This window comes from Ochotona curzoniae, unplaced genomic scaffold (assembly GCF_017591425.1).
Source record: "Ochotona curzoniae isolate NIBS_2020 unplaced genomic scaffold, NIBS_Ocur_1.0 contig_3527, whole genome shotgun sequence".
Lineage (NCBI taxonomy): Eukaryota > Metazoa > Chordata > Mammalia > Lagomorpha > Ochotonidae > Ochotona > Ochotona curzoniae.
In genome coordinates this window covers 2,004,986-2,027,697 of record NW_024465897.1, presented here as the reverse complement: position 1 = coordinate 2,027,697, position 22,712 = coordinate 2,004,986, and the positions used below count along the sequence as shown (strand labels likewise).

General features: G+C 57.3%; 1 protein-coding gene across 2 annotated transcripts in view; it reads left to right on the top strand.

Moving 5' to 3' along the window:
- The window catches only part of DAGLA (diacylglycerol lipase alpha), a 57,697-nt gene that overhangs the window by 5,761 nt on the left and 29,224 nt on the right, over positions 1 to 22,712 (top strand). Inside the window, exon 1 of one of the 2 annotated variants that reach the window (XM_040981996.1) lies at positions 12,620 to 13,183. The exons of the other annotated variant lie outside the window; for it this stretch is intronic. The gene's annotated coding sequence lies outside the window, so the exon portion shown is untranslated. Of the gene's footprint in view, positions 1 to 12,619; positions 13,184 to 22,712 lie in introns of those variants that run through there. 2 annotated transcript variants of the gene reach the window in all.

The window sequence follows — 22,712 nt, the reverse complement described above, 5'->3', positions numbered from 1 at the left end:
GGCCACCCTGTGGGGGAGGGGGAGCTTCACTGAGTTGCACGTGGTGGCCCCTGGGGACAGGGCTCTCTGAGCTCGGCTTTGTCAGACCCTTGCAGACTGAGAGGTTGCTGTGGGTGCCAGAAAGTGTTTCTGGGAAGCTTTGCTCAGCTCTGAAATAGCAGGAATGCTACCAACGGTTTCCATTTTGTGAGTATAGGTAAGGAGCACAAGCCCAGGCTGTACGGAGAGGATCTCTTGCTCCATGCGACCTAGACTCCCTCTACTGCCCCATGCCCAGTCTTCTCTTCCAGGAGGCCCAGAGAGGTTCAGTCACTTGCTCTAGGACACACAGCAAGAAGTGGGAAGCCAGGATTGAGTCCAGGATGGATTCATTTGCACGCCCCTCACTGTGTCCTGTCCCTCCTTCAGGCTGCATACAAGCCCTCCTCCCCCCATGAAGCCTTTCTACATGTCCCCACTGAATGCCAGAGCAGTCCCCTGGGGTGTGTGTGGGGTCACCCTCAGCAGTACACATCCTCGTTGAAGGATTACAGGAATGGCCAAGTAATCCCTTGCTGCCAAGCGCAGATGCCAGACACCACACTAAGCACTCTTCTGGCCTTACCACCGTTAGTCCTTGTGGCTACCCTGAAAGGCAGGTGCTGCTCCTGCACTTAACCCGCTTTATAGATGAGGTTTAGAAACCTCAGCCGAGAGTCAGGGAGTTCCAGAATTTCATCCCAGCAGCCTTGATTCCTAGGATGCTTGTCTGAGTCTTCCTGTAATCCTCTTATCTTTCCTCTATTTCTTTTTTTTTAAAGATCTAGTTTTTTTATTATTATTGAAAAGGTAGATTCGAGAAGGAGAGACAGAGAGGAAGATCTTCCATCTGTTGGTTCACTTCCCAAGTGGCTACAATGGCTGGAGCTGAGCCAATTCGGAGCCAGGAGCCAGGAGCTTCTTCTGGGTCTCCCACACGGTTCCAGGGTCCCAAAGCTGGGCCATCCTCGACTGCTTTCCCAGGTCCTATCAAGGAGCTGGATGGGAAGTGGAGCAGGCGAGACATGAACCAGCGCCCGTGTGGCATCCTGGCAGTTGCAAAGCGAGGATTTAGCCACTGGACTATGTCTGTTCCCTTATCTGTCAAATATAGAGATATTTCAGAAAGTTCATAAAAAACAGAATCAAGGGCTGGCATTTTTGGCACAGTGGTTTAAGCCACTGCCTCTGATATTGGTATCCCATATGGGAACCAGTTCAAGTCCTAGCCACTGTACTTCTGACCCTGTTGGGGTCAGAACATGCTGCTGCTCCCGAGAAAGCAGCAGATGACCCAACTTCTTGGGCTCCTGCTAGCCACATGGGAGACCCCAGTAGAGTTCCAGGCCCTTGCTCTGTCCTGGCTCAGCCCCAGCTGTTGCAGCCGTTTGGGGAATGAACCCACATGTGGAAGTACTTTCGCTTGCTCTCCTTTCTCTTTGCAACCTTTAAAAAGAACAAAAAGTGGAATTAGAAAATTAGGAGTTTTTTGGTGCAAAAAAAAGTTTTTTGAGTCTATGCATGTGAGAGATCTTCGAAAAAATCATATTATGTAAATGCGTATTATGTAAAAAGTATGCATAAATTTAATTTTTTTAGAAGATTATTTATTTTTATTGGAAAGTCAGATACATAGAGAGAAGGAGAGACAGAGAGGAAGATCTTCCGTCCGATGGTTCACTCCCCAAGCGGCCGCAATGGCTGGAGTTGAGCCAATCTGAAGCCAGGAGCCAGGAGCTCTTTCGGGTCTCCCACGTGGGTGCAGGGTCCCAAGGTTTGGGACCGTACTTGACTGCTTTCCTAGGCCGCAAGCAGGGAGCAGGATGGGAAGCGGGGCCACCGGGATTAGAACCAGCAACCATATGGGATCCTGGTGCGTGCAAGGTGAGAACTTTTACCACTACACTATCGCGCCAGGCCCTAAATTTAAAAAAAAAAAAATTGTAACAAAATAAGCTTATGACTGTGTTCTTGCCTGGCCTCCTTGCCAAGCTGGGTCTGGCTTCTACCCTGCCTTGGGGGCACCAGGAGTGCCCACTCTCACCACAGGATGGGTGATTTCAACAAAACGAGTGCAGAGGCTTCTGGGTCTGGCTGCTGTTCCTGGCCCCACTGGACAGCTTTGGACATGTCTCCTACTTTCTCTAAGCCTCCCTGGGCCCATGCGCATAATAACAGCAGTGACCTCCCACCTAACAGTGTGTCCTCCCACCTCACTGGCTATCCCCAGGTTCAAAGGCAGTGCTGGAGGGGCGGGAACTTTAGGAGAGACACTGTGCCATCTGAGGGTTAGAATTGCTTTTGTTTGAGATTCAGGGGGTTGGCATGAAGGCCAGGAATGCTTAAGGCTGGGCATACAAATGCAGGCCACCCACCATCAGGCACCCCACACAGGCAGATGGATCCTATGGCTTGCCAGCTGCCAGCAATTTGCTTGAGGATCCTGCATGACCAGGAGAGGGGATCCCAGGCCCTGGCCCAGTGTCCTGTGTCTTGGTTGGCCGAGCAGGGCCTGGGGCTCCCCCCCTGACCCTCCTGGTGTGTGAAGCCCACCGAGGATGCCAGACCCTCCTTTCATCATCATCTCCCACACGCTCCCTAACTAGGTCAGTCCAGGCTGGGTTTGGTGAGGAAAGTGGCCAGCTCACCAAGCAGCTGCCCGGACCTCCCTCCCTGGCCCTGGAAACAGGCAGAAAGCCTGGTGAAGAGGTGAGCCCTGTGTCTGTTCCGGAAAGCCGGGAGACTGCCAGGCTCTTGTGGCAGGCTTCCCAGGGCGTCGGCGCGGAGTCCTCCACGCGCTCCCAACAGCCGGCCTGGGAAGGTGACAGTGCATGCTGCTGGGCTACCCCGGGTCCCAAAGCCCGAGGCAAGGCAGCGCAGGGCCCTGGGCCCAGCGGATGGGGGTGAGGCAGGCCTGGCAGAGCTCTTTGGAAATCTGTGGCCGGGGCCGCTGCCGTAGGTGCCGTTTGTGTCACTTCCCGAGTTTCCGCCTCCCACGGGCTGTGATTACATCAGGCTCCCCTGGCACACCCGTTAGCCAACACCCACTTCATCCAGGCTTCCTCCGCTGTCCTGGGACGGCTGCCTCACTGCAGCTTTTCTGGGCAGCTCCAGGCCTGGCCGATGAGGAGAGGGGCCCGACCTTTGCAGTCTCAGCTGCAAGACCCCGCAGCTCCCCCGTGCCCTCATCCCACTCAGCGTCTGCCACGCATGGGCTCCTTTGAGGTGCTCTGTTCCTTTCTCTCCTGTCTCCCTGTCTTTAAATTCAGCATCAAAACGTGGGCTTTAGCCTAGAATGGAGCTTCCCATGGGGCCTCTGCCACGTGGGTTCCTGGGCCTCAGTTCCCCATCTCTCCACCAGGAAGGACTGAGCTGCCTGGGAAGGCCTTCGCAGGGCCGGGGACACACAGCTACTCAGCACCGACCACTGCCGCTGCTGTGAATTTTCTTCACCCTCGCTGTCTGTTGCTTCGCCAGCCCAGGCCCTCTCCTGGTCCTGGGGCTCCCCCACAATCCCCCCCCCCACGCCCGACAGCGTCCAGCCTTCTTCCTGCCCTGGTTGTCTCCAAGACCAGCCTGCCAGCCTCCACCCCCCACCTCTTGGTTCCTCTTCTGTGTGATTTCCTTCCCTTTGGCCCCTCTTCTATTCGCTGCCTTCTCTTTGTCTAACTTTTCCTCTCTTGAGGCGTCCGGTGGCCAGGGCGGGGCGGGGGTGGGGTGGGAGGGGAATCGCACATGGCTTCTGCCGCAGCTCTTCCTTCTTGCTCAAAGCCCCTGCTCGGCCCTGCTGCCAGCCCTGGGCCTGCGGGCATGGAGGGACTTGTGGTCGGCCTCATGACTGAGAATGCTGCAAGCCGTTGGGCAGCCTCGCGAGCCCATGTCCTGTCCTGTCACATCCAGCCTGGGCATCTCCTGCAGGCTGGGGAAGGAGCGAGCCAGGCCTGCAAGCATGTGGAAAGGAGATGCGGGCCTCCTGCAGCTGCAGGAGTGCCTTCTGCCAGGGAGGGCAAGGAATTCTCTCCAGGAGTAACCTCAGGAACCTCAAAATGAACTTGGCTTTCCCCTGACACCTTGCCTGGAACTGGATCCCAGACACTCACCCAGCAAGCACTCACTGCACAGGTGTGCTACCTGGTGCCAGCAGCCAGAAGCAGCCATGGCATCCTCAGAGAGCTCCCAGGTCAGGGTCACACACACACATTCGAGCAGCAGCTCCCAGGTCAAGGACACACATACACACACAGCTCCCAGGTCAGGGACACACACACACACACTCCAGCAGCTACTATAAAGTTTGATACTGGGCGGCCTCTCTGTCAGACATGGCTTTCCGCGTGGGAGTGCATCTAATACAGTGATGGTTCTGTTCCAAACCCAGGCTGTGGGCTTGGAGTCCTGCAGCAGCCCTGGGTGCAGGTAGGATGAGGACCTCATCAGCAGGGGCCAGGTCCTTGTGGCTTGCATCTGACTGGCCCTGCTCTCCCACCAGGCACCGGCTTTGAGGACCTTGGAAGCCAGGGGACAACCGGCTGCTATTCCAAGAAGGGTTCCCCTTGGCCCCCTCCATGCCAGAAGCCTGTCAGGCCCATGGGCATCCTGTGACGTCTTCCTCAGATCCCGAACCTAGACCTCACAGGCCTGGCCAGGCTGGCAGCTTCCAGGCTTGCCTAGGATGCTTCCTCTCGCCCCACAGCCCCCCTGCCAGGGCTGCTGAGTGGTTCCAGATGGTTCTGCTTGCTGCTGGCTTTGCTGTACCATGCAGTTTAATCAACAGGCTAATGGAGGGCCTGGGCACCTCTGGAACTGCCTTCTTCATTTCACAGTGCCCCCCAGCTCCCTTCCCCAGGTGAACCCTATTCAGTAAGCTTCCAGCCCTAGTAACTAAGCCAGGCGTCCAGCCTACCACCTGCTTAGTACTTTATAAAAGTTTAACCTTAATGGTGTAATGAACTCCCATCATAAAGCAGCTGGAGCAGTGCATCCTGGGATGTATAAATTATAGGAGGCCTCTGAGGTTGTAATTGGAAATGGCAGCTGCTACAAGGTTGAAAGGGGCCGGCCCGGCTGGGCTGAGCACAGCTATTCTCCACTTCCTTTCAAAAGGCACATAGAACCAAGTCTGGCTGTGAAGAAAGAATGTCCTCAGCCCAAACCCAACTCCTGGTTCCTCCGCCCCAGTTCTCACTTCCTGCCCCTCACTGTGTATGCAGAGCCTGCTGGCTTCAGAGGCACCACCCCCCTCCGCCCATCCCGGCTGGCCCCATGCTGCAGTGAACAAGCCCGTGAGAACAGCCAAGCAGGTGGACAACAGCGCCACCAATTCCAGGGAGTGCCTCCCAGCTGCTGCTGGACCCCACATCCCTCCCTGGGTTGTGGGGTTGAATGGGAAGTCACTGGACATCTTAGGGTGCCATGCAGATCAATGGCCTGGCTGCTGGCTGCAACTGCTGCTGGTGGTGAAGTCCTATCATCTCAGCTGTAGTTCCCCCTGCCTTCCATACAATCTGGGGACTCGGGAATATCAGTAAGTGGCACCGGAGGCCACTAGTCACCATACTCCTTGGAGGGGCACATGTGGCACCTGGGCACTTGCTGATGCAGGTTTCTGTTCTGTCCCAGATCTGTCTTGTTAACAAGCTCCTATTGCTGCTGCTGCTGGTTCAGAGGCCATGGCACTCTGTTGGCCCAGTAGCGTGTGCTCTATTAGTGCTGCTGCAACTAGCCATGCTGGCAAAAGGTGTCAATTGCCTACTGCTGCCCCGAGTCTGCACAGGAGTCCTTGGGGCTTTCATTCAGGGCATGTGAGTATGGCCCGGGAGCCAGCAGTAGCCTCAGCACCCTGCCTCCTCTAGCCAGGGCTTTTGGGAGTCCAGCAAGCTGTGGGGAGACAGCCCTGAATGTGGCCTCTGTCCACTCCAGCAGAAGCACTTGGTGGGGCTCACCTGCAGTACAGGTTTCTTCCGAATGTGGGCTGATTAACTAGTGCCAGAATCTCATGGGGCCAGCAGGAAACCTAAAAATCTAGGTTTCCTGGACCCCACCTTGGACTCCCAGATTGAGAATGGTGAGGTTGGGGGCTGGGAGTCTATATTCTCCATCTCCTATCTGTCTATCCAAAGTTGAGGATCCCAGGAAATCACATTCCCCATTCCTGCCAACAGCATCAGGCCAGGAGACAGGAACCCCAAACCACTGCCAATGGCCTGCCAGCAAAGCCCAGGAGCCCCAAGCTCTCTGCCTTGGGCCCCTCTGGGGGGGCTGGGCAAGGGGAGGGATACCATCAGAGTCCTAGTGTCGGGCACTAGCTGCAAGTGCTGGGTCTGCAAGGTGCAGGGATGACTCAACAGTGGCAGGGAAGTGTTTTTGATGTAGAGAGGTGCTCACCTGCGCTGCACTGCAGTGAGGTGGAGGATGCAGGGTGATCCCCGGTCTGAACAGGGAAAGTAGCCTCCCTGGAAACATGCAGTAAGCTCCTAGACAAGTTGTGGATGATGCCTGTTTTGGTTTGTTTGTTTTTGTTTGTTTGGGGGAGGAGTCTGTTTTCTACAGAAGGGAGACCCATGCCAGGGAAACCCTCCCCGAGCTTATCAGTTCTGGAACAAAGTTCAATTTTCCTGAGGGTAGCACCTGACCCCAAATTCCAGAATCTAGACACACAGGATGTGCCCAGCAAGGAGTGCTTGGACAGGTGAGACCAGGCACACAGCCAAAGACAGGACAGAGAGCCACAAGCCTCGTGTGGTTGGGCTGGCCAGTACACCACTCTTGGACTCAGGATCCTTGATTGTGAAGTTCTGGGCAGTGGGAAGCTTGTACCCTGATTTCTCCAGATCCCTGCAGCTCTGATCTCCCAGGGAATCCTGGTTTTCTAAGCAGTTTGTTCTGCCTATTGGTGCAGCTGCCCAGGGAGGGTCTATACCCAAGTGGCCTTTCAGGGTCAAGGGCAAGGGCTTGAGGCAGAAGTGGCACCTCCTGTCCACCACAGCCAGGCCCCATCCTGCAGAGGGGTCCAGGTGCCTGTGCACCTGGATCCGCCCTTGGCCTCACAGGACCTCTGTGCTGGCCCCTCTCGCCTCTCCTCAGGTATCGGGCTTTTTTAAAATCCTCTCCTGGCCAGAGCTGCCTTTATCCGAGCACCTCCCTGCAGGGCTTTGTGTCTGAGACCCCATTTCCATCCATCCCTGGCAGCCCGAGTCTCTTGGGCCTCAGAGCTGCTGCTGTTTTCCATTCAGTGGCACAGTGGGGTGGGAGAAATCCACTCAAACCTTTGTTTCAAAGAAGTTGAAGTCAACCCCTGGGCTCGGTGTGGTCACATGCCTCCAGTCTTGTTTGAAAGTAATGGATGGCTCGCAGGATCTCTCCCACCACCCACTTCCCTGCCTGAGAATTGCAAAGAGGCCCGATCCTCAGGAAGAATCATGCAGAGGGGCTGGAAAATCAAAGCAGGGGTACTGGAGGAACCCCAGGCAAGTCTACCCAGCAACACCAAGCATGTGTGTGTGTCTGCTGCACTCTGGGGAAGCGGCCTCTGCGGGTCCTCTTTCTGCACCCCAAGCATGTTTTTCCTGGCCCCGGGAGCCTGCTGAAGTGACCTTTACCAGCACCCAAGACTGGCATAGGGAGCTCGTGGTGGTGCCCAGCACGGGGCCTGCACAGGCAGACTCTGCTGGCTGCAGGCCAGCCCTGCACAAGGGGCAACCTGCTTGCCTGGCTGGGGCTCCAAGAGCTTTTGTGTATAGGACAGGAGGGGTGGGGAGAGGAGAGCAGGGGAGCCTTGCATTCCCCGTTTCTGCTCTCAGCAGTCAGCCCCTCTGTCTGCCTGGGGCTGCCCAGTGGACCACTCCCCTCATCCTGGAGTCCCCAACACTACAGCCCTGCACAGGCCTGTCCTGGGGTCTGTGTGTTATTCTGTGCCATGAGTTCATTGACGATCACAGTCATGTGATCTCATGAAGCTCCTTCTCATGTCCTGCTGAGTGCACCTGACGCTGCCTGCCAGCTCCCAGGCCACGGATCCACTCCCCTTGTCCCAGTCTTTATACCACTCAAGGCACCGGACATGTGTGCACACATCCCCCTCTCTTGGAAAGTGGCCTTCTCTGGGCAGGTGTCAGGGAAGAAGGGAATGGAACAACCAGAGAGGGGAAACACTCCCTCCAGCCACAGCCACAAAAGGCAGCAGTCAGCTGTAGCCCCTCTCCTGCACCGTGGGGCAGCTGGCAACAAGGAGGCCCTCTGCTAACACCACCCACCAACCGGTCTGGCCGGTCGGTGGAGACCCAGCTTATGTGTCTCTCAGGGGACAGCCTGTCCTGCTGTGGAGAGCCTTCTACCTGTCCTTCTCTCCTGTTGTGGGCAGCCCAGTTCTCTGGTGAACTTGCTGTTCTCTTTGTCCCCACCTGTGTGTATGTGTATGCTGTGCAGGTGCCTGGGGGGTACAGCAAGGAGACAGGGTGCTGAGCTCAGGCAGACCTTGGGGTTCCCAAGGCCCTGGCAAGCAGGAGGCCCACACCTGCGGTGCCATGCACCAGGCAGGAGCTGGCAGGGCACGGGGCCATCCTCCCTCCTTGTTCCCTACTCATGCACCCAGAAGAGGGCCTCCCTGGCAGGGTTTGTGCTACTGCAAGTCCTCCCTGCCCCCACAGCACCCCTCTCAGTGAGAAGGAAGTGAGGGTGAGGGAGCCTGGGTGTTTCTCTCGCCCTCTACAGGAGGGGCTGGCACCCCCTCCGTAGGTGTCAGCGGAACCATCAGCAGCGGTGGGTGCTGCTGCTGGGATTTCCCTGGCTGACTCAGCCTGGGCCTGGCTATGCCTCTGCTGAGGCAGGATCTGTGAGGGTGTCTGGGGAGTGACAGCAATTCACATGGGGGTACCTGTGCTGGAGACCAGGCCTCCTCCCTGCCCTGGCACTGCTGGCCTCAGGCTTGCTGCAGGCATGACCCTCATACACTCCCCCTCCTAGGGTTGCCTTTCCCCCTACTCTACAGCAAGCACACCACTCCTACTTCCCCTTGCAGGAAGAAACCCCAGGAATGACCCACCCTACCTCACCACCCCTACTCTTGCCCTGAGAGCCAAGAGAAGGAATAGGGGGAGCTGTTGATCCCTCCCCAGGGGAGAGACACTGCACACACAAGGGCAGCCACAGTGTCAGCACACAGGTCAGCACAGTGACCCAGCTAGAATCCTGGACTCCTGGGAGGAAGGGGGAAGCTGCAGGCTCTCCCCACAGGCAAAAACCCACGCAGGAGCCTGCCAGCAGCTCCACAGATGATGCCCTGGAGCGCGTCTTTGGGCCCTCCCCCAAGCAGGCAGCAGCAGGCACAGTCAGTGGGACGGAGGTGTCGCAATTACGGGTATGGGGGGCTGGGGAGGACCAAGCAGACAGCGCCATGGAGTGTTCGGCTTGCAAGCAGGCCTGTGGGGGTGGAGGCAGCAGGGCTGCGTGGGGTGAGCTGGGGGGCTGGGATGGGGAGGGGGTACAATTCTGAGGCATTGGTCCCTAAGTGCCTGCTTTCCTATTCTCGCCCCCCTCCCATTATAGGGGGTGGGGATGGGGAATAGTCCCCGCCTCCCTGCCCTGGGATAGTAGGGCACTGCACCATTCAAAACCCAGCTGCCAAGGCTAAGGGCACATGGTAGCATCAGGAATCCTAGCTTGGTCTGGCCGTATTAGGTGGGTTTCTCATCCCTACCTGCCCTCCTGGCATGGGTGAAGGAGGACTCTGTTGGCCAGGTGACCTGGGACAGCTGCAGGATTGTGCTGAGCAGGGTGTCACACTGCCCGCAAGCGTGTCTAGTCCATTTGTTATTCTGATTTCTCTGTGGGCAGACACTGGGTAGGGTGGCCTGGGGAAGGAATGTGGCCAGCAGGCCCAGCCCTGCCTTGCCCAGCCCTGCCCTGCCTAGCCTTCTGAGCCCAGGAAGGCAGGACTTGCCCTGCAGGGCTTTCAGCTTGGCCTGCTGCTGTGGTCAAGGGCTCCAAGGCTGAGCTGGCTGTGGCTAGAACAGGTGGGCTGCAGAGAAGGCCCCACCCAGAATGGGGTGGGTCTGTCTGCCTGCCTGCCTGCCTGCCTGCCTGCTAGGGCCTGCACCTTCTGAGCCCTCTTAAAGATGGCTCTCTTGAGAGCTTGGGGGCAGAATCCCCAAGTGGCAGACTGGCTGGTGCTGAAGGCAGGACACAGCCGGCCCTGCCCAGGATTGTGCCAGGGCCCTGGGAACCTGGGCTGCAAGATAGGGTACTTGGTTTTTCCGTCAGCCTGGGTCTCCATATCCTTGACCCTCACGTGAACGTGCGGGACTCTGTGGCTTACAGGTTTTATACCAATTGGCTTTGGCCAACATGGAAGGGCCCCAGGCACCTTGAAAGGGTGCCTGGGTAATGGGGTGCCTGTGTGATGAGGAGCAGGCAAGGCTGGTCCTCTACTTGCTCCTTTGGTTTCCTGCTGGAAGTTCTCGAGGTTTCTGGCAGGTAACTGGGCTCTCAGGAAGCCATAGCTGGTGTCAGCACCCACATAAGCCTTCTGTTCAGGTTGTCGTGCTCAGAATTAGGGGGAGTTAGCTCCCCAGAGTCCGAGGTACTCCCTGGAAGAGGCAGCACAGCTGGTGTCCTGGGCTGGTCTCCACAGACTCAGCAAGTTAGACAAGGGCAGCCAGAGGGTCAGGGTATGCCTGAAGAAGGGCTGGTGGGCCTCTGTGTGGGCTTGGCTGAGCCCCCAGATCCCATCTGCAGAGGGGCGGCCCAGCCTTCCCAAGATGGCTGGGGGGCCTCCGAGTGAGGAGCTCATGTTCTCCAAACATCTTGCTTGCAGCAGATGGCAGCCACAACTGCCTTTCCCCCTGCAGTTCCGGTGCACTTTCCTTCTCTTTGCTCGCCCCCTGTTAACTTTGGTTTCTGCTTTTGGAGCCAGGGAGGCAGCGTGCGAGCCCCTCAGAGCTGTCCCTGGTAGTGGGTGAAGCCCGTGCATGCAGCACATAAACAGGATCCCTCGCGCCCCGCCCACTGTGTCAGGGACATGCAGTTTTGCCCCAGTTCCCACATGCCGCCTCCAAGTCTCTCTGGCCAAATGTGCTGGCAGCGTGATCGGAGCGGTGCAAGGGAGCCGGGCCGGGGCCTTGTCTGACATTTCATGAGCAGCTGCTAGGCAGCAGGCACCGTGCTGGGTGCCAAGGACACGGAGCTGCAGAGCGCTGCCTTCCCTGCCCTCCAGCAGTGCCCAACTTAGGGGAAGCCAGAGCCTAGGGGGCCCCTGCTCAGGTCTGCCATAGGGGCTTGACGGACCCTGGCAACTTCATGGAGCAGGTGATGTTCAGGCTAATTCTCAGAACATGGAGAAGCTCCCTGGAGAGCACAGTTGGAGAAAGGTGCTGTGTGCCAAGAGAACAGCCTGCGCAAAGGCACGGAGGCAGAGGGAGTTCTACTTGCAAAGTGTCTGCTCATCTGTGGCCAGCAGGGGCAGCATGGCTGGGTTAGACAGGCCCCTGTCCTCTCCGGCTGCTCCCAGAATGCAGTCAGCCTGGAGCCCAGGTCAGGAGCCAGCAGCAGCACAGGCCTTTCTCGGAAAAGCTGAGTTGGGGGGCTGAAGGGAGCTACCTTGCTATGGCAGACAACTAGATCATCAAGGAGCCCGGTGTTGGCTCCATGCCCTGTGGAGGGTGAGAGGGCAGTGGAGCAAACTTTCCCACACTCCCAGTGTGCCACCATTCAGCCTTCCTGAATGTTCTGTGTGGTGGGTATCACAGCCCCAAGGTTCCAAGACTTGGAGTTTTCCAGACAGGATGTGACCCAGCAGCGACCCCTGGCCCAGGTCAGCTTAGCCCTGTCTAACACATCCCCAGCTGGGTAATTCATAGCAGAGAAGCATGGGGTTGCGGTGGTCCCTGAAACCCTACTCTGATGGCTTGTGCCCTGTCCATCCTTTCCTGTCATTACAAGCAGGACGTTGGTGAAGGGGAGATCAAGTCATCCACCCTGGGGACCCTCCAAATGTGGGGAACCAAGTGCTGGCATGTGTACCTGCAGCTGCCATTGGGAGGGCCAAGGGAGTAGAGACTTGTAGGGCTGTGGCCCAGCAGGGTGAGGCCTCTTGTTTGTCTTTCACAGTACTGCACTTGTGCCCTGTACACATGCCTATTTGCCCAAGGACTTGGAAGATGGGCAGGGTGGGGCTGTGCCAGGGTGGCAGGAAGGTAGCTTCTGGGATCCTAGCTTTTCCCACAGGACTCACATGGCCTGTGAGTGTGACGTTGTCCTAGTAGGGCCTGGCCTCACCCACGCAGAGCTTGTGACCCCGCAGTGCCCGCGCCTGGCATGCCTGGCGTTCCAGGGCAACAGTGGCTGTAGCAGCTGGACTATCAGTAAAGGGGCACAAGAGGACCCCAGAACCTTTGTCACTGGGGCACTGGCCCTGGGATGTGGGGCTGAGGAGCAGTATCAATGGGGCTTTTGTATGGTGGGGGCAGAGGCACACGCACATGGCCCTAGCCAGGAGGCCCAGGACACAGATGCTCCCTGCTTTTCTGGGCTTCCTGGCACAGCCACAGCTGTGTGCAGGTCCCCACCTCTCCTCTGAGTGGCTGGAGAGCTTGCCTCTATTCCACCAGTCCCTTATGTGACCGTCCCTTCACCCCTCCTTTCAGATGAGTCAGTCCCAGGAACTCCAACTCCTGTGGCCTCCAGACCTGCAAGCCCTGCCCTCCGGTGTGTGATGGCTTCCGGCGTCTTCTCCCCGGGCCACCTGAGTTCATCACAGGTGGCTCCAGGAGGCCAGGGGACTGGGAAGGAGGAACAGGTTTGTCAGTGAGTGGCTGGAAGGGTCTGGCTTCATTGGGAAGACGGAGCCCTTTCTCTCCCACAGCTGGGACTGAGGAGGGTGTGCCAACCAGGCAGCAAGCCAGGTGCCTCGCTGCCTGCAGGGCAGCTTGTGGCCAGAGCAGCTCTGGTTCTGTGAAGATGGGAATCTCAGGGCATGGGGTCTTGGTGTCTCTGCCCTGTTTTTTTTTCCTAATGGCCTTTAGGAAGCCTGCTGCCATGGGCCCGTGCCTCTCAGGATCTGCCATGCCAGCTGTGAAGATGAGCAGGCCGTGACCCAGAGACTGCCTGGTGGCCTCTGTGGGCGAAGAGCTCTGTGAACCCAGAGCAACTGGCAGAGAGGCTTCCCTCCCAGGTGAGCACAGCTGCCAGAGGGTGCCCAGGCACTCACTTGCTGCTTGGCCAGCTCCTGGGGAACCCTGGCATGTGCCAGAGGTGTAGCCTGGCTAGGGAGGGTAGCCTCCAGCTCCTGGCTGTGTGCAGCCTAGCTAACCCCACGATACCTTCTCAGCTGGAAAGCAAGACAGATGGAAACCACAGGGAGTGCTCATCTCATGTAATGTAAGCAGCCAAGCCTGCCAGGCCCCCTCTCCTGCCACTTCAGGGAGAGTCAGAGGGCACCTGACCCAGCGGGGCACAGCTCCCTCCATCCTGCTCCTCCAGCTGCAGCAGCAACAGTATCTGCTATGTCCTGCTCACACGTGGCTCTACGCCAACCCCGCCTTTCCTCTTCCCAGAGGGCAATGTGGCCAGCCAGGTGCCCTTGCAGTGCCCACTCAGCAGGTAGGGAAGTCCCATTTGTCCGGGAATCAAGGCTCTGAGAGGTTGTGATGCGCCCATGCCTGTTCCGTGGTCTGGCCCAGTTTCCAGCCTGGCTCCCATGAGGCCGAGTCCCATGCATTTCCCTCTCTGCCCCTGCAGTCACCAGAAGTGCTAATAAATAAGCACATCAATACATAATTAATCCTATCCTACCTCCTTTCCCTCTGGCCCTTTCCCTTCAAGTCGTTGGGAGTGCTTCCCAGACGTGATCTCATGCATTCTGCAAAAGCCTCAGCAGGGCTGCTAATAGGCTCTGAGCTGATGATCATGGAAGGGCTGGGTACCAGGGGCCCTCCAGGACCAGAAATCACCCCCCCCACACACACACACACACAGAGCTGCTAGCCCTGTGTCTTTCTCAGAGTTGTGAAACTCTAGGATACTCCCCACCCCCATCTCCTCCATGTCTGGCAGGTGTCCGTCTGAGGAGGTGGGCCCCAGCATGGTCTAGAATAGGGTCTGCGTCAAGGAGGTGTATGGATGGGGCTTTCCTTATTGCTGTCTTTGGAGGTCTCCATTACCACTCACTTGTTCTGATGTCCGTGGGAGTTGACAGAGCAAATCAAGGTCAAGGAAGGCAGGTGGACCCACTGTCACTTCTGCTTGCGTGATTTCTCCATCTCTGTCATATGCATGGAGACCAAGCCTAAGTGATGGGTTAGATTTTGCCCTTAGCTCTAACGGGCTTCTAGTATGGTGAACCCTTACAACCTGGGCCACAACATGCTAATTTCCTGCCCATGTGCATCCCAGAGTGGTGACAGGGTCCAGGGGAAAGCAGATGAAAGGGCCACAGCACCACATCTTAACTTCTCCCCCAGGCTCATTTTCCTGAGCCAGAGGCAGCAGGGCCTTAGAAAAGGGAATAGGGAGGTGCTAGCATCATGGCATAGTGTGTTACGCCTCTGCCTGTGGTGCCAGCATCTCAGATGGGCACTGGTTTGAGTCCCAGCTGCTCCACTTCTGATCCAGCTCCCTGTTACTGACCCTGGAAAGACAGGCAAAGGTAGCCTAGTCCTTGGGGCCCTGCATCCATGGGAGATTCAGAAGAAGTTCCAGACTGGCCGAACTCTGGCAGCAGTTGCTGCCATGTGGGCAGCGAACCAGCAGATAGAAGATCTCTGTCTCTTCTTTCTTTGTAATCCTGCCTTAAAATTTTTTTTTAATTTATTTTTATTGGAAAGTTAGATATACAGAGAGGAGAAGAGACAATGAAGATGATCTTCCATCCAGTGGTTCACTCCCCAAGTGACCGCACCAGCTGGATCTGAGCCAATCTGAAGCCAAGAACCCAGAACTTCCTCCGGGTCTCCTACTTAGGTGCAGGGTCCCAAGGGATTGGGCCATCCTGCACTGCTTTCCCAGGCCACAAGCAGGGAGTTGGATGGGAAGCAGGGTCGCCAGGATTAGAACCGGCACCCATATAAGATCCCGGGGCATGCAAGGCAACGACTTTAGCCACTATGCAATCACACCAGGCCCTGTAATTCTGCCTATCAAATAAAAAGAAATAACTGGAGTGGGAAAGATGGCGAATGAGGTGGCAGAAGCCAAGGGAAGTGAGTCACTTGGTCAACCCTGCATCTTCCAGGTGAAGCCCTGAGCCTCCAAGAAGGAAACCTGGCTCCCTGGGGCCTCCTGTCTCTTGCTTACAGCCAACCGTGGGCCTCAGAGCCCACCACTGGGCTAGGACTCCAGGCCCCTGGCCTCATCCTGCACACTACCCCTGGCACAGCACAAGCCATGCAGAGAGGTGGGAATGCTGAGATTGCCGTGAGAGGTGGAGGGGTGCTAGGTTTGTCTGAGCCAGCTCCATGGGCAACAGGTTCTGTTTACGGTGTCGCTGCACACAGAGTACCCAACTCCCCTTCCCAACAGTTGCTTCCCCAATCAAATGAAGATGCCGCATTTCCTCCCTGCTTAGCCCACAGCATGACCACTGGATACCAGGGAATTCCATGCATGGCTGCTGCTATAAGAGGCAGCTCAGGAGCCAGCTCTGGAGCCTGGGCATGGGACAGCCTGGTGTGGAAAGAACCAGGGGCTAGGAGTCAGGGGCCCTAGGTCCTGGGCTCAGTTCTACACAAGCTGCTGCTGGTTCTCTTTGTGTGTCTCCTGGTGCCGTCCTCAGAACTGGTTCCTCCTCCCAGGCAGCAGGAGACTTGGTGAGCTCCTCTTGCCTGCCAGGCCTTTTCCTGGGTGTGGGTTCCCTGCCTTGGGGAGCCATGCCCTGGTAAGGGCAGCCAAGTAGAAAGCAAGAGAGTATTGGACAATGCTGCAAAACATACAAGTTGTGGGACAGGGAAGAACCAGAGCTTTCCCAGTTTGGGCAGGTGAGAGACATCTAAGCTAGGAGCTGAGTGAGAAGAAGACCAGTCATGCAAAGATCTTGAGAGTACAGGTAGAGTGAGTTATGGCCAGGCAAGAGGAGATGGGAAGGCAAAGAGGTCAAGACAACATACACTTGGCCTGTTTGATGATAAGAGGTGAGACCTGTGGGCCTGAGAGGGAGGTGAGCAGGAGGTATGGGAGGAGATGAAAGCAGGCCGGGGTCAGGCCCTGCAGGGCAGGCAACCAGCCTAAGAAGGAGGGTGTTGTGGTGAGCATTGTGGAAGGACTATGGTGAGTTAATGGATGGACAGATGGTTAGGAGGATGCATGGAGAGATGGAAGCAAGGGAAGATGGGTAGATGGGTAGGAGGATGGATGGGAGAATGGACTGACAGAGATATACATGGAATGAAGGAGGAAAAGCAGAGAGATGGGATGGAAGGGAGGTTGGATGGATGGCTAGTTGGTTGGTTGACTTGAAGCATTCCCCTTCCTGGAGATCTCCACTTGCTTACAGTCAGGATTGAGCTGAACTGAGAGTTCTTGGGGACTGTGCTGGGTTCTGAGCAGGACAGCCAGCCCGGGGCCTCTACTCTCAAAGTGTTCCTCCTGGGATCAGGTGTTCTGCCTGACCTGCGCCTTCTCCCTTGCCTGCTGAATCAGTCTGGGCCACATACTTGTGACAACTTGTGTTCCCCAGGCTCAGATCCAGCACCTGGCTTGTCCCCTGTCATTGAGGCTATATTGGAGCTGCCCTTCTTCTTTCACTGGCTCCGCTCTGGGTTTTATCCGTTGCCACCTTCCACACCCCTGATACTCAGTAGGGGCTCCTATTATTAGAAGAATGAGTGGAGAACGGCTGTGTGCCTGGATTTAATTTTAACCAAGATACACCTGTGCTGTTTGCACTACTCAGGGCACACCTGCAGAGCCGTCTCCAGCCTTTTCTGCTCTCAGAGCCTATGTCCCCTCTAGGGTTGTCACTCCATTTCCAGAGAGCAGGGAAACCAATCCTGGCCACCTCTGTGTGTTGGGACCTCAGCTTCCAGCTCTGAGGTCCACTTTCCAAGATAGTCGTGCCCTGGAGCTCGAGGCCTGAGCCTGCCCCAGATCTTCAGAGGAGCTCACTCGGGGGGCATATGGGTGAAGCTGTCGAGGGCTCATCCGGGCAGCTACTGCCAACCGTCATTGGGCCCCATCAAAGTAGGGTGTGTCCCAGGTGGCACAATGAAAAAATTTTATAATGAATTTGTAAAATCAGGTCAACTCAAAAGTCATGGAGGAACTATGGGCTTGGAAAGGTGGGGGCGGTAGCTCCTGGGGACACCTGGCTCTGGCGCTGGCACCCCTGGGCTCTGAAGAGAGCCTGAGGGAGGAACCCGCTACAGGCACATGAGCAATAGCAGGGCTCAGGCCATCCAATGGTCTCAAGTGTCTTGTCTCTTCCATCTCTTGGACTGGCCAGGGTTTTGCCCTCCAGGGACCCAGTGGGTTTGGGAAGGTGGAGGGGGAAATTAAGCTTGTCTCCCTCCATATTGGATTTTCCCATTAAGGGCAAAGGATCTGTCTGTAGTCAGGCATGGACTCTCAGGCCATGGTGGGCACTGTGGTCAGCCAGGCTCTGTTGGAAATGGACAAGCAGGAGGGGGGTGGCATCTAGGAAGCCTTGCAGCCCACAATTCTAGGTCACCTCCTGCAACATCTAGAGACAGGAGTGATATTTATAGCAGCCAGCGGCCACTGGGGGTGGAGAAGTCGGCACGAGCTGTGACGCAGGCTGACCCTCAGGTCCCCCAGCGCTCTCTGGCTCCCTCCCTACCACATGTACCCCACCTCCACCCCAGAGCCTCCCTGGATAAGCGAGGAAGGTCTGGACTGCCAAGGAGCAGCCTTTGTCACATCGTCACCCTGAGTCCTGGAGGAGGTGAGGTGTCACTTGTGGCCCGGCAGGAGTCTCAGCCTCTGCCAGGCTCACCGAGACCTTGTCTGGCTGTCAGCCCCAGGTGGGCATCCCATTAGCACTCAGCGCCTGCCCCCACTGCTCTCGCCACATAGGCTGCTGTCAGATCCTTTGTTGAATGAGCTGTCCCCGGAGTTCCCAGCAGCTGCGCTGCCCTCCCTCCTGTCCCCAGGGGTCATGGAGAAGCCTGCCCTGGCCCGTGACTGCTAGCTGAAGGCCAAGGGCACCAGTCCCTGGGCAGGCTGTGGTGAGACCCTGCCCAACAACTGTTACTTCCCTGCTGTGTCCTTGCTAAGTGGTGGCAGAGAGCCACTTAGCCTGCCTGAGTGGCAGTGCCCGCCTCAAGTCACCAGGGCTGTGTGTCAGGTACATGGCTGCCCCTACTCCGCCTCCTGCCACACCCGTAGAGCACACCGGGCTACGGGGGACACAGAGAGAAGAGTGTGATAAGGCTGCGGCCCTGGTCTGCTGAAAGCCAGTCTTCAGGGTGGGTATGTGAAGCCAAACTCCAGAGTCAAGGCCAAGCGAACAGAGCCTGTCCCCGGCTGAACCGCCCCCTCGCCCACCCCCAACCTAGGGCCCAGTGGGAGACCTGCTCAGGCATGGGGGTGGGAGGCTGTGTCCCCTCCATGGCTCTCCAACCACTTCTAGCTCCCAGAGCCTCCTGACCCATCCCCCGCAAGCCAGGAGAGGAGCAGCAGTTTAGGAACTGTTTAGGAAGCTGCAGTGTGATGGAAAAGGCATGGCTGATGCCCCAGAAACTTTGTGGAAAAGTGGGCCACCATTGACCTGAGCTGTCTCAAGCAGATCTGCCAGGGCGGGGGCTGGGCCAGCTGAGGACAGGTGCAGAGAAGACGGCCAAGGCCCCACTGGCGAGGGGCGGGCTCCTGAAGTGAGGAGGGTTGAGCAGGCTGGAACAGAGATGGGAGTGGGGAGTGTGTGCCGGGCTGGACGAAGCCGGAAGCTCATGGGGGGTGAGCTTCACAGCCATGAATATGGGCTTCACTTAAAGGACACAGAGGGGCTGTCAGGTGCTTTGTGCTAAGGCAACTGCTCTCATGAAAACTGTGCACATTAACTGATGCCACCAAGTCCCCTTCTGTGCCTGAGGCTGTCCCCAGCACTTCTCCACTTCCGCCTTACTGGCCCACCCTGAAGGAAGCACTGCCTTCATCATCATTGTCATCATTACCATCACTAACCCCCATCTTACAGACAAGGAGACAGTAGTTGTACCATGAAGGTCATGGCTGAGTGAATGCCACGGTGCACAAAGACACTGGGAACAGAGCCAAGTCCAGCTCTGTCGCCTGTCCCGCAGCACAGGGCCTCCCAAGCCCTTTGCCTTGTTGGAGGCCCTGTGTCATGTGTGCCTGGGGGCATGGTTGTCACGCTCCCCCCAGGGGTGGGGTGGGGGGGAAGGTCAAAGAATCGCTCATGGTCGCTAGTGCTTGAGCTCCTGGGTCAGTGCCCCTGCTTTCCCTCTCCTAGAGCCCCCAGGGAGAGGGTGGTCTGACTGCTCAGGCACCCAGGGAAAGCCCCACAGTGCTCTCCACAAGCTAGGGCCTGAATGGACCCCAAAGGTGACATGGCCTTTTGGGGTGCAGATCTGGGACTTGTACAGAGCAGCAGTGGGGAGCACACACTGCACATACTGGAACCTTACCTACTAGGAGCATCTCCTCTGCTCACTTGGCAGGGCATGGAGTTGGCTCCAGTGCATACAGTGAGAGAGGACTGGCCCCGGCCGAGTGCTGCTGTGGCTGCCGGCTCTGTGCCCAATGGAATAGGGGCTGGTGGTCCTACCCTGGTACACGCTGGAGCTGTACAGTCCTCCCCTTTGCCCCCAGTGGCACCCAGCTTGGGTTACGCAGTCATTTGATCCTGGTCTGTGTCCCCAATGCCCTGGGAATGGTCGAAGTGAAACCCAATAGCCTGAGCAGTGGCCTGTGCCCCAGATGACCGTGCCACCCAGAGAGGGGCCTTGCAGGCCAGACCTTGAGCAGCATGTGCCCAAGGACCAGCCCCCAGCCCAAGGAGGTGCCACAGGACCTGGCAGCCCCAGGTATGCTGGGCACAAGGGCAGGGGCTCCTGGCTGGGAGGTGTTGGGCTCCTCATGCCCATTTATCATCTCACTGACAGCCTCATTAGGGGCCCTAATGAAGAGGAAGGCGCTAATTCCTCTCCCAGGTGTTGCCAGCACCCGGTGAGCCTGCTCTGCTCTTGCTCTCAAGGAAGCTCTGAGCCACAGAATTCCTGGAGAGAGGCCCTCGGGGGCTGGGTAGACTGCTTGGGTGGAGAGCCCCTACTGCATCTTAGATCCAGGGAGGGTCTACAGAGTGGGGTGCCCTGAGCCTCAAGGCACAAGTCAGCATTCATCCCAGTGTTCTGGAATCCTGAGACCCACATTGTCCCGTGGTTAATGTTGCCCATCCCACTGGCTTAGGGGTGAAAAGCAATGCCCAAGAAGGCTCGCGTGGCCAAAGTAGGGGTTCCTCCAAGAGGCCTCCATTCCTGGCTGAAAAGGGGGAGCCAGGCAAAGGTGGGCATAGGCGTGGGTCAGCCAGACAGAGTAGGGGTGAAGAGGGTGGGGCTTTTCTGTCTGGAAGGCTAGACTTGGCTGCAGGGGCTTGACCTGTGAAGAAAGGGGGAGAGCAGCCTGCTGCCTCGTGGGAGCCAAGTGCTGGGACTCACATGGGTGATGGGGAAGGCCTTCATTGTTCCATTTCACAGATGTGGATGCTGGAGCTCAGAGAGTTGACAGTCTCAGCAGTGAGATGCCAAGTGGTCCAGGGCTGACCCTCGGCAGGGCTGGAGTTGGGTCCCGGGGGCTATGCTTCTGCAGACCTCTGCAGTTTCCAGGGGGCAGTGGAAGGGGTTTGAGAAAACTCTGGGAGTGTAGAGAAAGGACCCCCACTGGGATGCATGTCTGGGTGCCGCCCACCTCTGCCATTCTCCACAGTTGACCAGTAGCACCCAGTGTGGAGAGAAATTGATCTGAGCCACCCATCCCATCCCAGGCACTGGCACAGCTGGCCCATTGGGCTGTTCTGGGCCATCTGTGGTCACTGGCCTGTCCTGGTTTTTGGAGAAAGAAAGAGCTCAGAAACATGAGCTGGCCTGGACAGAGACTGGGGGCTCCTTTAACCGTGGAGAAAAGTCTGGGAGCCAAGACTGAGAGAATCCTGGCGTCACCCCAGCCCTGGCCAGTTCCAGGGCCCAGCCTGGCCACCAGGGAATGGTCCCACCACCCTTTGGGGTCCTCCCTCCTTGCCCCTCCCCCTGTCCTAACAGCCAGCGGCCCTCTTAGAACAATCGGCAGGAAACTAGAAGCCTCTCTTGGTTCCCAGGGAGTCGGCTGGTGGCCATGACAGGGCCATTGGCAGATGGCAAATTCCACTCTTGTAGAAGCATGGAGAATAATTAGTGTGAGAAACCAGAGGCTCAGCGGTGCTGATAAATGGAACCCTGGTGAGGGCTTGTGGTGGGGAGTGAGCCTGGGCTTTGCACCAGGGGCCTGGCCTGGCTCTGCCGCTAATCAACTCAGTGACGTTGATGAGTTCCTTGCCCTGGCAGCCTCAGTTTTCTCATCCATAAAATGGGAATAAGAAGAATGTCTGCTTCATATCCTTATGAAAACGGTGGCTTTCAAGGGGGTGGGCTTGCTTCAGTGCTCAGCATGTAGTAAGTGTTGTCTAGTTTTTAGAAATACAAACACACAGTTGAATAAACATAGGAACTATTTCCAGTCTGGCCCTGGGTGGCCGGAAGTAGCCAGGTTGCTCCTTTCCAATCCCTGGCCTGGACTCCATGCCCAACTCCCAGAATGGGTCTTTTGTGGGCAGGAGTCTCTGGCCAGAAAATACCTTGATGCTGCAGCCAGAAGGTAGCAGGCAGAGCTCGCCTTCAAGCCTGAATGGTCACTTGCTCATTGGGTGATATTACTGCTCCAAGCCTGTTTCCTCATCTGGGACATGAGAACAGATGGGCCCAGCATGCCTACAGGGCTGTGGTGAGGGCCACTGAGTGGCTGGTGCGTAGTGAGGGTGTGGGAGGCACAGGCAGGACAGAGGGGACAAGTGGCCGTGGTGTCCCCATCCTGCCCCTGGCTGCCCCGCTCACACTGAAACCCTGCCCCAGCCCTGGGCAGGCTCAGCTCTGCCTTCTACTGTGGCACAGCTGTTATGTGAAAATCAACAGCTTTCAGGTCCCTCGCTTGTGTGGCACACACCCGGGCACAGGCTGGTGGCACATGCGGCCCCCAGCCCACAGAGCTCTGTCTCCTTCTTCCCTCACGTGCCTTCAGAGGCCAGCCTCCCCCCACTGCAGAGCTGGGAATGACAAGGGGCCCTCAGGGTCAAGCGGGCGGCTGGGGAGCCAGCAGCCGGGCTTCCAGAGGCTGCTCGGAGCTGTGTCCTGGTCGCCGCCAGCTGCTGGGCGAATCATTTCACCTTTGAGCTACACACGTGATGATGCTCAGCACGGCAAGCCATGTGTTCTCTGTCCCGTGGAACTCCCTCGGCTTAGTTCTCCCCCTCTGGACAACGGGACCAACGCAGTTTCATGTGCTGCTGCGTCGAGTCTGGAGCCAGGAGGGGGCCTGAATGGTGCCCAGGCTTTGGCCTTCTCTAAGGTAAGGAAGTCACCCTGAGGGCAGTCGGAGGCCAGTTCATGGGCATGGAGGCGGCTGTTCAGTTGACTCCCTCTGCAGGAAGGGCAGCGGCGAGTGGAAGTTAAGGTGTGGGCTCCGGACTGGCTGCTTCTACTGTC